Raw genomic sequence first — 15,632 nt, forward strand, 5'->3', positions numbered from 1 at the left:
GTTCCCCGGGTGGGGCCGACCCCCCTGCACCCCTCTGGGTTGGGTTGGGGGGGCCCAGCCCCGCCCCCCCCCCCCGCGCGGCTGTGGCGGGAGGGCGCGCGCGCCTTTGGCGGGGGAGGGGGGGGTGCGCGCGGGGGAGGGAGCGGGGGGCGTGGCCCTGGGCGCGCGCGCGGCCTCGCCGCTGTTTGGCTGCGGCCGCCGCGCTCATTTGCATATCGGCGGGGGCTGCCCCCCCTCCCCGCCCGCGTCACGTGGTCGGAGGGCCGGGCCGGGGGGGGAGGGGGGAGCGCGGCACTTCCTGTTCGCGGCCAGCGCGGGAGGGGGCGCGCGCGGAGCCGCCCCGCGGTCTCGCGCTGCCTGGCGGGGCTCTGTCAGTCAGCGACAAAATGGCCGCGGCGGCGGCAGCGGCGGCAGCGGCTCCTCTGCTCCCCAGGGCGGCACCGGCGGCAGCGGCGGCGGCGCGGAGGAGCGGGGGACCGGCCCGGCAGCACTGAGCCCGGCACCGCCTGCCCTGCGAGCGGACGAGGCGAGAGCGAGCGGGAGAGACGGCGAGCGGCGCTGCGTCCCCCCCCTCCCCCTCTGCACCCCGGCGGACCGACCGACCCTGCCCGAGGCGCTGCTGCGGTTCCCCGGGGACACGCCGCCGCCTCGGCTGCCCCGCTCCCCGCCGCCCACCCGGGTCCCTGCCGGATCCCTGCGGAGGACACGGAGAGAGCCGCGGGATCCCCCCCCCGCCTGCCCGCGGATCCCGCTGCGAGCCAGGCACACAGACTGTCGGGTTTCCCCGCTCCCTCCTCCCTCCGTGAAAAGACTTTGCTGGATCCTCCTCCCCGGATCCCCTCCCCGCGCTCGCTCCTTCCTGCGGGAGCGGCTGCTGGATCCTCCTCCCGGCCCGGATCGCCCGCGGGGTCCCTGCGGAGCGCGGACCCTCCTCCCCCGGCAGACACCGCTGGATCCTCCGCCCCCCGGAGCTCCCGGCGGGATCCTCCTCCTGCCCGCAGCCCCATGTGAGACTCCGCATCCCCCCGTGCCTCCGCGGTGGTGGTTTATTATTTTTTTTCTTTTCCCCCTCCTCCTTTTATTTTGAAGGGGGGATCCATCTTAAAACTCTTTTCTGGATCCCAGATTCTCTTTTTTGATTTGCACTTTTTGAAAAACCCTCAGATGCTCCTCCATGTGGACTGAGAACCCATCAAGACACACACACGAGAACTCATCCCGATCAACTCCAAATCCTGGCTTTTCGTGGGTTTTGCTGCAACACATAAAAGCAAACTTGTATTTAAGACACACTCGTGCAAAAATTTAGCTGGGGACTTGAACGTGTATTTTGGTTCCTTGGTCTTGGTTATTTTTTTGTTGTTTTTCTTTTTTTTTTTTTCTCTTTTTGCTTCACTGGAAACCAGAAGCTTGTTTTGGAATTGGACCTGCTTTTGCTGCACTTCTCCTCTGGGCTGGATAACACTGAAGCTCTTTGCTTTTCTACTTGGATAGTGTTTTCCTGTTGATCTGTTGGGTTTTTTTCATCTCCTGTGTGGCAGACTTTTTTTTTTTTCCCTGAGGGGGGTAAACAAACGACGACAACAACAACGAAAAACTTAATTTTTTTTTGGCCGTGTGAGATTTTTTTCGTATTCATATTCGTGAAATTACGGGTACACTTACAAAAAATTAAAAAAAAAAGCATTAAAATAAGAAAGGAACACGTCAGAAAGACCCCTACACGGTAGACAAAATACTCACTTGTTTCCTTACAGCAAGACTGAATCGAAAGCTGCCAAAGAGCCCCATAAAGAAAAGACTAAAAGGTAAGAAGGGGTAAGAGCCTCTCTTAATCCGGGCATGGTAGAAGTTAACAGGGGAAGAGACCTGCAAAGCCGGAGCATTCCTCCTTTTTCACAAGTCTAAACTAATTATTATTATTTTTAAACTGCTTATTACGCAGCGAAGCAAGAAACACCCCAAAACATTTAAAAATCCATGTTACTCTTATATGATTTTTAAAAAATGACAACAACCTCCGGATTTTATTTTATTTTTTTTTAGTGCTAGAATTAATTCCGTATTTTTTTCTCTGTCCGGAATCGCTGCTGGGCCCTGAACAGCGAGCAGAAAGTGCCATTTGTGAGCATGCTGTGCCACTCAGACATGACATGAAGGCGGTTTCTGCTGCAAGGCATGACCGTGTGCTCTTGCTTTAGAACTTACACGTGTGAAAATTATCGCAGAGCGCCTTGGAAATGATCCCGGGGCTGGAAAAATGTGGGCATGGCCAGCAGTGCTGCCCTGTGGGCGAGCACATGAGCTCCAGCTTTGTCCTTCATGGCTGCTTTCTTTTAAAAGTTAAAATATCTAGATTTGTGTTATTTTTCCTTTTTTTCCCCCAGCGTAATGAGATTGTGAGGATCCGCAGTAATTTTCTCCTGAGTGTTCACAGAGAGATCTTGGTCTAAAGCTGGAATGTCCAGGGGGAGAGGGAATATTAAACAGAGTTTATTCCTCTAACTGCAACCCAGAAGGGGAGGAAAATGGGGAGGGCTCAGTTGTTAACCTGAGAAATCTTGAAACACTGGAAGTTTATTAATTGTTCGAGGCTTCTTTGTTTGTATCACAAGTTTGTGTCAAAGGTTAATCTTCTTAATATGTAATTAGTTGAAGGTTCAATTATGGGATTTATTGAACTCAATTGGGTTTTCCCCCCTGTTTTCCCATTAAAAATAATACTGCAGGTCTTTGTGGCTAGTTTATTTTCTGCTACAACTGGAGTGTATCTGCGAGAAGAGATTTATTCAATTATTCTAACAGCCAGTTTAAATTTAGAAATCATCTTTGGGACGTCATCCCCGTGTCTGTTGCATATTTTTCCCTCTCGTTTGCATATGTATGTATCTGGCGAATTATGCTAATTTATGTACAGAAATTTGCTGTGGACATTAGGCCGGTTAAGGTAATTAAAATTCCAATAAATCCCGCTGTTAGTGGGCTGGCCGGTGGTGCAGAGCTTTAAATCAGGTGGGTGTCGGTGGTGCTGTGGACAATGCCAGAGCGGAGGAGCAGCACAACATCTGCACTGCTGCTGGATGCGCTGGGAGAGCGAGGCATGGCTTCCAAATCCTGCCCTCCTTCCCTGCGGTGCGTGGCGGTTTTTTTGGTTTTTTCTTTTTTTTGGATTCTCCTACGACTGAGAATTTAAGTGGAGTTTCCTCTGGGATATTACATTTTTAAAAATATTAATTTCGAGAAGGTAGTGGGAAGGTACACACAGGTTCTCACTGCTTCCCCTGGTGTTTTCCAAGGAAATAGGAGGTGACTTGCAGTGGGTGCAACCTGTGCTTAGCACATCACAGTTTCCCAGAGCCGCTTTCCTCGGGTTCAGCAATCCCTGGGATGTCTGGCTGGCTGCTCCTGTGTGTTATTTGTGAGCTCAAAATGGTGTGCTGAGCAACAGCCCCCGGATGCGCTGGCGTCCCTGCTCTGGTTTCTGGAATTCTTTCCCGAATGTGAAAGCATCAGTGATAGCTCAGTGAGGAAAGTGCAGGTTCGGGCTGCCCTGGGTACCCTGTGCTGCTTCTTGGGTGTTGGATAACCCAACCTAGCTGCTTCTGAGCCCGGGACTCAGTCTGTGAAAAAAGCTCTGGTAAATCAGATTAATTTGAACTTTTTTTTTAGGGAAAATGAGTGCTTAAGGGCACCAGCAGTAGTGTAATAATGCCTTGTGTGGCTTTATCCTTATCTTCAAAGGGGAAGGGATCATTTGTGACTGAAATGATCTGCCTGGCTCTCTGAGATGAGGAAGGTTCATTACAGTGCAGCCCCCGGAGAACAGGTGCTGCCATAGGGAAAGCTGCTGCAGCCGGGACTTGCTCCAGGGTGAAAGGGATGGCTATTAGTAGGGGCTGTATTTTAGGCAATATTTTATACTTTTGTCTAAAGGTTTTGTTTGTAGCAGTGAAAGAAACGAGACAGGCAAACCTTTTTATTGAGAGCTCCAGCAGGATATATTTAGGATATATTAATGTTGCTGTTCTGTGTGTGGATTCCCATATTAACAGATTTGAGTCTGGGTATCCATCAGACTAGGAACTGTTGTTACACGATGGTTTGTGTGTGCTGTACATCAGCTTTCCAGCACATGGAGCTGTCAGCGTGCAGGGCATCAGTCCCAGTCTGGGAATGTCCTTGTGGGCAGCCTTGGGCTGTGCCATTTCCCCGCTGGCCACAGCACAGTGCAGTTTGCTCTGGGACACTGCCCTTGGGCTAAAATCCATTTGGGGACTTTGAGGTTCACCCTCAGCCGTGGCTTCTTGTCTTCCTCCAAAATCTCTCTGACCACCTGTGAGTGGATGGGCTTGCCCATTGCCAAGCCTGCTGGACCTTGCTGGGATCAATGAAAACCCCACCTCTGCCTTCATTTCTGGGATTTGTCTTTTCTAATAAGGTAACACCCTCTGCTTTTGATGAGTTGAGATCTTTCACTGATGTTTCAGGTAATTCTGTACTCTTTTTGCTTGAAAGAGGTTTCTAAAACTTGGAAAATAATGAGATGGAATTTCCTTAAAATGAGAAAAACATAATTGGGCATAAGACTAGTTTTGATCTGAAGATTCTTTGTTGAAGTTCTCAAAGCTCCCATATTCCATACCTTGCCAAGTATGAACTAACAATAAAACAAGATGAAGTGAAAGGTTTTGTCAAGCAGGGACATATAATCTCCTTGTGTGGTGGAGCAAACTGTTGCTCAGTGGCGGTCTTGCAGAAAGCATAGCTTTAAATTAGTCTAGAGATAAAACCGCTTATTTTTCAGTTTTTCATTCACTTCATTCAGAAAGGGCAGGAATTTATTGACAGAGTTATTGCCTGCAGTTCACTCAGAATGACCTACACTTCTGCAGCCCGCTCAGATGCTCCACGCCATGGAGACTCCTTTTCTCTTTGCTGTTACATTTATGAAAAGCCCAATGGCAGCGCTTACTTTCAGTTTTAGCTGTGAAGACTTAACCAAGAGCGGGGGATGTGGGAACGGGTAATATGTTAACTTAGCAGCTGGCCTCGCCGAGATAAACATGCGCTTTTCCAAATGCTGTCATCTGGCCCCTTTCCAAAACAAGCTGAAGGAGGAGGTCAGGGGTGGAGCCATCCCCTGCTTCAGTAAAAAGAGGCTTTCATTTGGAAAGAATTGCCAGATCATATTGACTAAAAGAACTGCAGATTTAAAATAAAATGACCAGACCTTTCCTGGGTAAACCAAAATGGTCTCTCTTGATGAGTTAAATTTAAGTGCCTTGTTACAGTGCTGCTTCTCTTTGAGGGTTCAGCAGCTTCAATGCAGAGTGCATATTTCTGGGTTTTTTTTATGTAAGACTTTGAACCTGACAGCTGATGAAAAATGTATCATCTTTGGTTACAGTAGAGACCTGCAACACAAAAGTGCTATTGTTTTAATTGTTTAAAATTCAGATTACAAGATAATGGTAATACCATTAGAAGGTTTCCCCTTGGCCCAGAAGCTGCAGGTAGGAGTGTGTCGATCCCTCAGTATTAAAGATGAATGATAAGGAAACCTCTTAAATGCCTGTGACGCTGCAGTCTAGCCAATTTAGGATCAGCTGATGCCTTCTAGTGATAATGGCTTGAGGTTTTCAGCTGTATTGTGAAGATATCAGCCAGGGCAAATAGTGTTTAGAAGTATACTTTATTGAATGGGGAGATGATCTAGAAGTGACAGTAAATTGCATTACTAAATGATCTATGTGCTCTGCGCCGTCTCTTCACTGGCAAATGCTGTTGGTAAAATGAAAGATGGTTATTCTTAATGTATGAAAGCAGAGGAATCCAAGTATTATTTGATCTCCCTTTAGGAATCTGTGCTAGTTGGGCAAATTGTCAACTGAAAGCATGGCTAAGTTGTACATCTTAAATGCCAAAAGCAGATGTACTTAGGCTTATTTGATCATTCCTTAATCATGGTTAACTTCACTGTGGATTCCCAAATACAGTTACACAACTGTGTTTTCTGAAACTTCATTTGTGCACCTTCCTACCTTGTCACTACTATGTTTTGAAATCTCCCACCCAAGATGAAGATGTCTGGATTTGATGTAAACAAACTGCTTGTTCTTGCACAGAACAGTCACTGTGCTCTTTGAGGTCGTGTCAAAGATGGTGGAAAATGCAGCACTGCTCTGAAATATGCATCTGATTCTTTTGTCTTTTTTTAGAAGAGTAGCATGTCTCTCTCTTCCTCCCAATGAAAAGGCTTCTGTCACTGAAGGCAGTGTAAAATAACTGTTCTTGTTCGGGGTACCAGGCAAATCTGAGTGAGTTTTGCTCTCAACCCTGGGTGTGAATCAGTGCTGTAATTTTTCAGCACTGAGGTCTTGAACGTAGTTGTAATTCAAGTTCATAAAATATTAGAAGCCCTGACAGTCCTGAGGTCTGGTTTCTGGAGCTCTTCCCCGTGGGTTTGCAGCCAAGGATGGCTGAGAGGGAGAACAGTTATCTGTGCTGCAGCAGTGATGGTTTATGGCTGGGTGCCCAGATTGTCTGGCTTTGCACACAGCTTTATAGTTTGCCTTTGAGGGCTGTGGAGGAGGTGGAAGTCATTTGTAATAAACAGCTATCTGCAGCCTGCTTTTTCTGGGGTTGGAAATGTACAGCCATTTAAAAAATTGCAAACTAGATGTGCATTTACTTGGATTTCAGTCCGGAACTTCTATGTTTTAGGAGCTCGGTTATGAGAAATGGTAACAATTGCTTATTGCTTTGTACTGAAAATACCTAATATTTATCCTTTGGATGTTTGGGCTGGTTTTTAAGCTCTGCATTGCTAGACAAGGAGGTTTTTCAGGTTTGATTTTTTTTTTTTTTTTTTTTTTTTTTTTTTTTTTTTTTTAGAGAGAGAGAGAAAAATTGACTTGTCAAATCGGTTGGCATCCTTTGTGGTAATTAAGCCCCAGAGAAAAATATGTTTATATATCTCAAAATAGTTATCATGCAGCTACCAGCTATAGGCTCATTTATGAAAAGATAACAGCCACCCCCCTTCCACCACAAGGAAAACAACCACCCTGGGCTGTGTTTAGTGGCTGCCCATGGGCGTTTTTGGGGGGAGATCCGTTCTTCTCACCCCTTCTCCCAGTTTCTTGTTCATGAGGTCTGTGCATGTTTTCCCATGCTGATTTTCTGGAGGGATGGTGGTGCTGTCTTTGTTATGGTCTTGGTCAAGAGGAGTCTCTTAGAATGGCATTACCTGGTTTTTCTTAGATGTGCTGTTTTCCTTCTTATTCCTCTCTTCCCTTCCTGTGTTCTGTATGTACAAAGTTCACAATTTTCTCGCTCATCCTGCATTTCCAAGCATCCTGGTGGGAAGTGGGAGAGCTGTTTGTTTTGGTGGGGGGATAGGGAACACTTGCTGTGGTTTGGATACATTCTGGGTGGTCAGTACGTTCACAGATCGATTGTTAGTCCAGGCTGACTTCTGCCAAGTCTATTTTAAGCTCAGCCAGATATCTGTGTTGTGTCAGTCTGATTTCAGTCCTGCTCAAACCTCCCGACTCTCAGGTCTTTTAGCTCTTCAGAATTCCAAAGTGTTTTCATGGCTGATGCTCATGTCATTCATTGGTGCTGACAATGGAGATCCTTGTTTTTAAACAGTAGCTGGTTACTGGTAAACAAAAGAGCATCGACCCAGTGCTTTAACACAAACCATTCTAGAAAAAAGGAGCAGTTCAGGGAGAATGCCAAGGGATAAAAAATCAGCTGTACAGATGCATAATGTGCAATGTCTCATTTTCCTGTGTTCCTACAAGGTCAATAATAGACTGTAAAAGGTGGTCTTGGTGGTGTCTGTAATGTTTTTACTTGAACTCAGTGTATCTACACAGTAGCCTTGAGGATGATCCTGCACATGAAATATGAAGCTAAAAACTTCAGTAGCATAACCTAATGCAGGGTGTGTGTGTAAATCAAGTCTCTTTACACAAGTGTATTACCAAAGGCAGGAGCAGGATTCCTCATTATCCCTCTGCTAACATCATTCTGTCCATCTGCAGTTCTCAACTTTCCTCTTCCCTCAGTGTTTTCATCACACTTACCAAGTGTACAAACTTAACAGAGGAGAATTGCTTCCAGTGTTTGTGTTGTCTGAATTTTTACCACATTGTCAGCTTTGAAATGGGTGCTGCAGCTTGAAATTCTTTCTCTTACAAAAGATGTCCATCTCTGCAAATCTAATCATCCTTATCTCCTTATGCTGCTGTGACTAGAATGCTGTAAGTGCCCAGAACTGTACCTCATTCCTGTTTTGTGATGCAGGAAAAATTGCTTTTAGTTAAAAATAACTTGTTGGTATGTGTGCTGTTCACATCTTCCTGCCTATGAAATTATTTGGTTTCTCTTTGCTGATGTAAACAATAATGAAGTATATGTTTATCTTAAGTCTTTCAAAAATAAATTAATATGGAAGATGCAGCATCCTCTGATGAGGAAGGAGGAGAGCCTAGTGGTAGCAAACTACATGCTATTTAATGTTTTCTAATATCATAATAAAATGTGTCTGATCCAGGTGTGGAGCTACATTTGGTCTCTCACAGTAATAGAACTGCTGCTGTTAAGGAGCAGAGTCTCTGTATAAATAGCACTGTTTCAGGTGAAAGATTTATTATCTGGGACTTAGTGGAGCTTGGTGAATGTGTAATTTTTGCTATTTCTATTCTTCTAATCAATCTCATAGAACTCAACTCCTTCACTTGAGAAAAGAATGGTCCAAGTAAGTCTCATTACACCAACAGTGCATTAGAGATGTCAGTCTTTATACTCTGCTACCACATTTACATATAATAATTGAATAAAGCAATGGTTGGCTTAGTGGATGGATGTTTGCGTAGTGATTTGCCTAAAAAAAAAGACCCTCAACTTTAATTTTTTCTTCCATTTGTGAGAATGAAATGTACTTCACGAATTTCCAGGTGAAATCCTGCAGTGATGACAAAACTCATTGCTTTTGAAGCCAACAACCCAAACTGATAGATACAATCGTTTTTATCTGGGTGATATTGGAACGCTGATAGTCCAACTGCACTGAAATTGTGCTTCTATCCTGCCCCATCCCCAATCCCTCAGACAGCATCCAGACAAGCAAGAGCTGCTCTTTGTGGAATTCTGTCTGCATCTACTGATCAGATAACATACTTGGAGACATATTGGTTATATTTCTGAGAATATTTGCTCCCCTGGGTGTTTCTTACACTAAATGAAGGCATAAAATAGTTATTACTAAGATCATAATTGACCATAAATTGATTTCCAAAGAGGTATTTACTGCAACTAGTTTTCCTGTCCTGGAAGATCATTTATGGCTATTTCCTTTCCCCAGCTCTGCCCCAGCCTGTCTCTCCTCCCCCATGGAGCTGCTATTCATTTGCTAAGTTGAAAAATGGATGGTGGGCCATTGTGATGCTGGGTGTGATATTCTAATTTATGCTTTTGCTATGGAAAGTGGAGTAAAGGAGCAGAGAAGTTTGTTTCCATTAAGTTCATCAAGTTTTAAGGATTTACGCTTTCAGTGCTGCAGAGCTAATCTTTTAAACCGTGGTAGGTTTGTGGAAGGAAAGTTGCTGGTATGGATTATGCTGTTTCCTTAATTTTGGATGATAGGATATATCTTTGACTGAATCCAGTTTCCAGCCTAAAGATAGGTACAGAGTAATTGTTTCTTATCTTACTCAAATTATGTTGCCATCTTAATTTTCAAAACAGCCTTGCAGCTGAAGATACAGTGGAACAAAAACTTGAAAGCTTCAAAATGTATTAAAAGCTTCAAAAAGTATTTTCTTTAAGTTAAATGATATGATTATGGTGAACAGCATTTTTTTATTTTTGTAGTAAAATACTGGGAGTGTATAAAGTGCACAAACCAAGTAGATTTTCTTCATTTGTGTTTAAACTTTCCCAAATTTGCAGTGCACAACTTTGAGTACAGTTTATTAGTCTATAGTGTGTTTTGTCTTCCTTGGCTCAGATCAAATTTGGTGTTAACCTCCTGCCGAGAATTCCAGGACCCCTGACATTTTATTGTGACTCTTGATTAGCTCACCAGGGTTCCTGCTAAGAATTCTTCTTTCATTCATTTGATAAATTGAATTCCCTATTCACAGTGCCTTTAAATAGAATGGTATTTGGAAAACTTGAAGACAACAGCTTGAATGCTCAATGAGCTCACTCAGCAAATTTGAAAATGCAGAGGAAGGAAATTATGGGTTTGTGTATTCTGAAATCTTCTAAAAGAGTAAACATCTTACAAAAACTTCTATCTCCATCATCATACTTGCTTTAAGTGTTTTTCCCATTTGGTTTCTAAGATAAGGAGTTCTTTTGATGTCTCTTTTCCCTTTTTCATGTTGTTCTGCCTTGTTGTGTCAGGAGCTGTGCACTCACCTGAGCTGTCCGTGTGGGAGCAGGTGTGATGAGGTGACACAGCACAGAGGGACTTCAGCTGCCCAAGGCAATGTGTGTGTGTTGTGGTGTGGAGAGAGAGCACCTCATCCTTCCCAGCCTGGGCTCACAGCATGAGGAACAGTGGCCTTGTTTTTTCCTGGTTGTAGGTCTGGAGACACCCCCTCCCTGTGGGGCTGCTGTCCTTTGATTCCCCATCCAGCTGTCTCCTGAGCTCGCTGAGGTTGGGGCTGCAGCAGTGTCTGCATCTCCCTCCAAGTGACTCCTGAACAGCTCAGTGCTGTGGTAGCAGAGACTCCATCCTCTGGCTCCCTAGAGATTGGCTTCTACAGCTTCTGCCACACATCTAAGAACTGATTTTAATATCACAGGGAAGCCAGGGCTGGAGGGAGCCTTAGGTCATGTCAGATGGGCAGATGAGTGCTCAGCTCGAGTGACTATGTGTGTCTGGTCTTTGCTGCTCTCACTGTCCTGCTGCTGTGTGTTGGTGTTATTCCTGGACATGCCTGGTACAGTTTCCCTGCCTGTGGGTAGGAATGAGGGCAGTGTGTGCATTTTTCCACTCTGCCTGTGGCAGGAAATGTGCCTGAGCAGAGGTGTTGCTCACCTTCCTGGTCCTGTTTAATCACATGGAACCACACATGAGCATGGCCACCCAATGGACCTGTGTGCCTGCAGCTGCTGAAAGCTGGGCTGCTTCTGCTGAAGGTGTCAGCACCACCTTATCCCAGAATAAGCACAAGAGCAGCACCATAAACATACCTGTCTCCAGGGGAAATTCTGTTTCCTACTTTTTGATGCTGTTGGTCGTGTTGTTCAGCCCCATTTGTGTGAGAGCACCAACCTGATCTTCAGCTCTGGCAATATGTGTTTTCACTTGCTGCTGACAAAGTGATTTGGCTCAGAAATAATTGAATACTGGCACCTAATTGTGATAGAAGGGGCAAAGGAGGATTAGGTGTGTTGGAAATCTCTACAGGCAAAAAGGTGTATCGTTGTAGTTACACAAAGAGACTTTTCAGTTGTTTTCAACAGAGGAGCATAAAGGCTTAGCTGTGCTTGCTGGAGGGCTCTGAAGGTTTGCTGCCCAGTGCTCCCAGCTGTGACCTGTCCCTCCTGACCCCATTGTCCCTCCAGAATGACAGGTGACTGACTGGCTCCACCAGCCTGTCCCTGGGAGGGGTCAGCTCTGAGCCTGCGTAGCAAAACATCCTGTGGAGCTGCTGCTCCTGTTCCAGTTTCCTGAGCTCCTACATTGCAGTATTCCTGTGCAGCTGCCCCAGGAAGCAGTGCTCCTCTAGAGTGTTCTTGGAGTTCAGCTACATACAGCCAGCAGCTTGCCTGTGGATTGCTTCTGCTCCTGGGTCAGCTAAAGGGTGACACTTAGTGAGGGGCTTTGCCTCTGCTGGCACAGGGCTCTCATCTCCTGAAGTATTTACAGAAACCAAAATAGCCAACAGTATCTGGAGAGACAAACATGCTGTGCTCTTGCTGAGCTGCTGGATTCCAAAGCTGTTTTCCTTTGTGCATTATGTCCCAGGAAGATTGGGGACGAGCTGTGGAGCAGATGCCAGATCAACTGCGGGTAACTATCACCAGGCCTGGGAGGGAGGCAGTGCTGGGACAGTAAATCTGGCTATCTGCACTCTTCACACTGGCTGGTTTAATTTTTCTATCAGCCCATGTTTGCTGGGGGAGGAGAGTTGTTTTCATAGCATGTTTCTTGCTGTTTGTAGCCTGCTTTGAGTGATGAATTTAATGCAAGCTTTTTTTTTTTTTGGAGTGTGGGGCTTTTTTCTTTCTGTCCTTGTATAGCCTGAGTGGTGCCCATGGTGGGGTACTTAAAGTCAGCAGATTGAGTGAGCAAATTCTGGTGTGGTTCATGCCTGACATGCATAAATGGCTGAGTTTGGTGTACAGTTCTAGCCCATGCCCAGATTTTCCTACTAACTCTTTAAGCTGCCCCATGTTGGAGCTTATATGTACACGAACAGGCTTGCACTGTGGAGAGCAGCACCTTCACAGGAGAGGGGATGAACCTGTGTGGGGCATCCCTGTGGCATTATCTCCATGAATCTCTTTATTTGGATGGGAACTTCCATGATTGATCAGGTGATTGTCCTCACTTGCTGTGCTGTGATTGGTATCATGTGTCTTGGAGTGCAGTTATCAGATTGCTTTTAAATAAAAGGTGTCTGGATGATGAGTTCCAAGGGTGCAGTTAATGCTTTCCTGCTGCATGGGAACAGGCTGGAGGCAGGCTCCACCTGAAACAGGGATGTGTGAGTAGGAAATCCTCTGCAGTGACAGCTTTGCTCTGCACATCCACTCTGGTGTGCACTACTTAGCAAAGAAGGGGTAACACACACCTGAAACCTTCCTGGTTGTGCTCCCCTCAGTACCCATCCCTCTCAGCTAACACACCAGCAGAATCTGGAGTGTTAACCAAAAGGAAGTCTCTAGATGAAAAACAAAAACTCCAAGCCCTGCAAACGTTCACTGGGACTTGGCAGTGCTGAGATCTGGGCTCTTCAAACTTCTGCCTTCCCAGTCATAGTTCATCTGCATCCTTAGTTTATAAAACGTTTTCTTCTCTGGAATTTCCCCCCTCTCCCAGTCATTGGTACTAACCACTAGAAGCTAAATCAAGGCCAGGTCGGTGTGCTTTTGAGAAATATCTTGAATTGAATGATAGTAACTACCTGTTCTGCTTAATTTTGTTCTAATCTAATCTACTTGAGTGGTTATTTACCTTACATGTACGTAAAGGAGGGTTAACAATAAGTTAACATTGGATTAACTGGAAACTTCCAGTGGGAGCCCAGGTCCTGCAGCACACACCAGCTGGAATTCTCCTTTTCTCTCCTTGGGGTTCTGCCAGGATTTTATTGCTCTTCAACCAATATTCCAAAGTGGCATCTCAGAAACACTGTGTGCTAATTCTGGAAATGCAGCCTTGAGACAGAGCATGGAACAGAAGCTCTTTCTGATCCTGGAATTTCGATTTTATAGGTTGTAGGAGAAGGAATTTTAATTTAATCTCTTGGACAACCTAAAATCTGCCTCCAGTTTCACCAATTTTAATTGAATGTGTTGCTTTTCACACCATGTTCTTAGCTAATGCTGGGGTGTTTTTGGTTGGTTTTGAATGGCAGCTACACTGTGCTCCTGCAGAGACTCCAAATTTGGTGGAATTTCTAAGTGGCTGCAGGAATGCAGCTGCTGCCCCTGTTCTGGAGATCAGTTTTGTGTTGCACACTTCAGGATAAGTTCACCAGGAACTGGAGGTATCAAAGTCCCAGCCCACATCTGTTAGCAAGTGGATGATATCTTGATGTTTCAGAGAAAGGAATCTTCTGTCAAGGCAAATAATCTGTTAAGGAGGGTTAATTGCAGCACAGGAACATAACTGGACAGTGAGAAACCTCAAAACATGGGATCAAGAAATCATAAATTGAGGTCAACCAAAAACTCTAATTGAACTTCATTTATGACTCCCCACAGGAGCAAATTTGCACCCAGACTTTCAAATTGCAGGGTGTTGTTTCAAGCTGTGTGCTCACATCTGTGCATGTAACTGTTCCTGTCCTTATCCTGTCCACAGTGCTGTGGCTGGGGGGCTTTTCCCCCATAACTCCTTTAAAAGGAGATTGTAGGAATTCACTTTGTAGAGCTGGGTGGAGGCCTCCAGTTCCCTCTCTGATTGTTTTTGTGTCTAGGAGTCAACGTGGCCTTGTATAAGTGTTGCTTCATAAAAAGAAATCTTCTTTTCTTTTTGTGTTTTTCCTCTTCTCCAAATGTGTATTTATAAAGACTTGGTATACATTTTAATGTTAGGGCTTTTTAGAATGCTGCAGTGTGGAGGATTTTTCTTTTCACCTAATCCAAATCTTCTTTGTTGCAATTTAAATTCAGTGCTACTTACCACAGCTAAAGGAAAAAGATTTTACTCCATGCTTCTCTTCCTGTCTTTAACACCTTTTTGAATAACAGGGTTTTGTTCTCTTTAGATTAAGTGAATCCAAGATTGAAGTTTTTTCCTAGGGCCTGGACTTTTTGATTTCCTTGGTGCTGTTTTCTGGTCCCTTGCTGCAGATAGTCCCAGACTGGACCCAGCACAGCAGCTGATGAATTTCTGACCATCTGTGGCATTGTTGCTTTGCCTTTGGAGTGAAATCCCCTGTAGCACCTGCTTTTTTTCCTCCCCAAAACTGATGTTCTACCACTTGTTCCCTGTGCTGTATTTATATAGGATTTTTCCTGCCAGACATGGTACCCTGCACCTTTTCTCACTGATCCTCTGCCTTTTTTCTGCATTTTGAGTTCATCAGGGTGTTCTGAATATTGTCCTTCCTTAACTGTTTTGCAGCCCCATGACTTGATATATTCTGGAAATTTAAGTAAGTGGACACATTTTTCCAGCAGCAAAGTGGTTAATAAAAATTTTGCTGCTGAACATGTGGTGCGCTACAACAAAAATTCACCCAGTCCCTGCCTTGTGGGAGGGGTTTTGTGGGTTTTTAACTGTAATTTTGTTATGTACCTTAAAATTATTAAAAAATAGTTCTTAAAACTATCCAATAATAAAGCAATGTTATTCTTACTAACAAAAGTCTCCATGTGGATTGAAAAGTCAGTTATGTAGTTGGGTTGCTTCTCTTTCCTCTTTTTCAGAAATACCTGGGACTAGGCTTTTTTTTTTCTCACCACAAATAATTGTTAGTTTTTGCGGATGTTTTTCTCTCTTCCCTTTTAAGTTGTATGCACAGTCTTTGCCATCTGCTGCTCTTCCAGAGTGCCATCCTTGCTTTAAGGTAACCTGCAGTGAGTCAGGCATGGCTGTCCCTGTACTAAATGACAGCAGCCCCAGCCAGTGGGGAAACATCCCATTTCCCTGGGAATTTTTAACTGTTCTTACCTTTGCTGGCCTTACTTCATCTTTGAAATGGTAGCAAAATGTTTAGCTCCATCTTGTTTTCTTCCCTGCCATTTCATGTGAGTTTTTTCTGAGAAACCAGATCATTCAAATTTTGGGTAAAGGGACTTGTAAACACATCTTGAGTGTCCTGCCTGGCGCTTTGGGAAGGGAGCCAGAATGGACCATTGCAGTGTTGGGAGTGGAGATCCTGGGACAGGAGCTGTGGGTGCTTTGCTGCCCCTGGCACCAGCTTGGCCAGAAC

At 45.0% G+C, this 15,632-nt stretch overlaps 1 protein-coding gene across 8 annotated transcripts in view; it reads left to right on the forward strand.

The window, feature by feature from the left end:
* Positions 1-480: 480 nt before the first annotated feature.
* Positions 481-15,632, forward strand: part of TNRC6C (trinucleotide repeat containing adaptor 6C) — a 104,018-nt gene continuing 88,866 nt past the window's right edge. For 6 of the 8 annotated variants that reach the window (XM_033076442.2, XM_033076444.2, XM_033076449.2 and 3 more), the window contains exon 1: positions 482-1,808. The gene's annotated coding sequence lies outside the window, so the exon portion shown is untranslated. Of the gene's footprint in view, positions 1,809-15,632 lie in introns of all 8 variants that reach the window. The other 2 variants (XM_033076446.2, XM_033076445.2) reach the window with 2 other exon arrangements.

The sequence above is a fragment of the Catharus ustulatus genome, chromosome 20 (assembly GCF_009819885.2).
Source record: "Catharus ustulatus isolate bCatUst1 chromosome 20, bCatUst1.pri.v2, whole genome shotgun sequence".
Taxonomy (NCBI): Eukaryota; Metazoa; Chordata; class Aves; order Passeriformes; family Turdidae; genus Catharus; species Catharus ustulatus.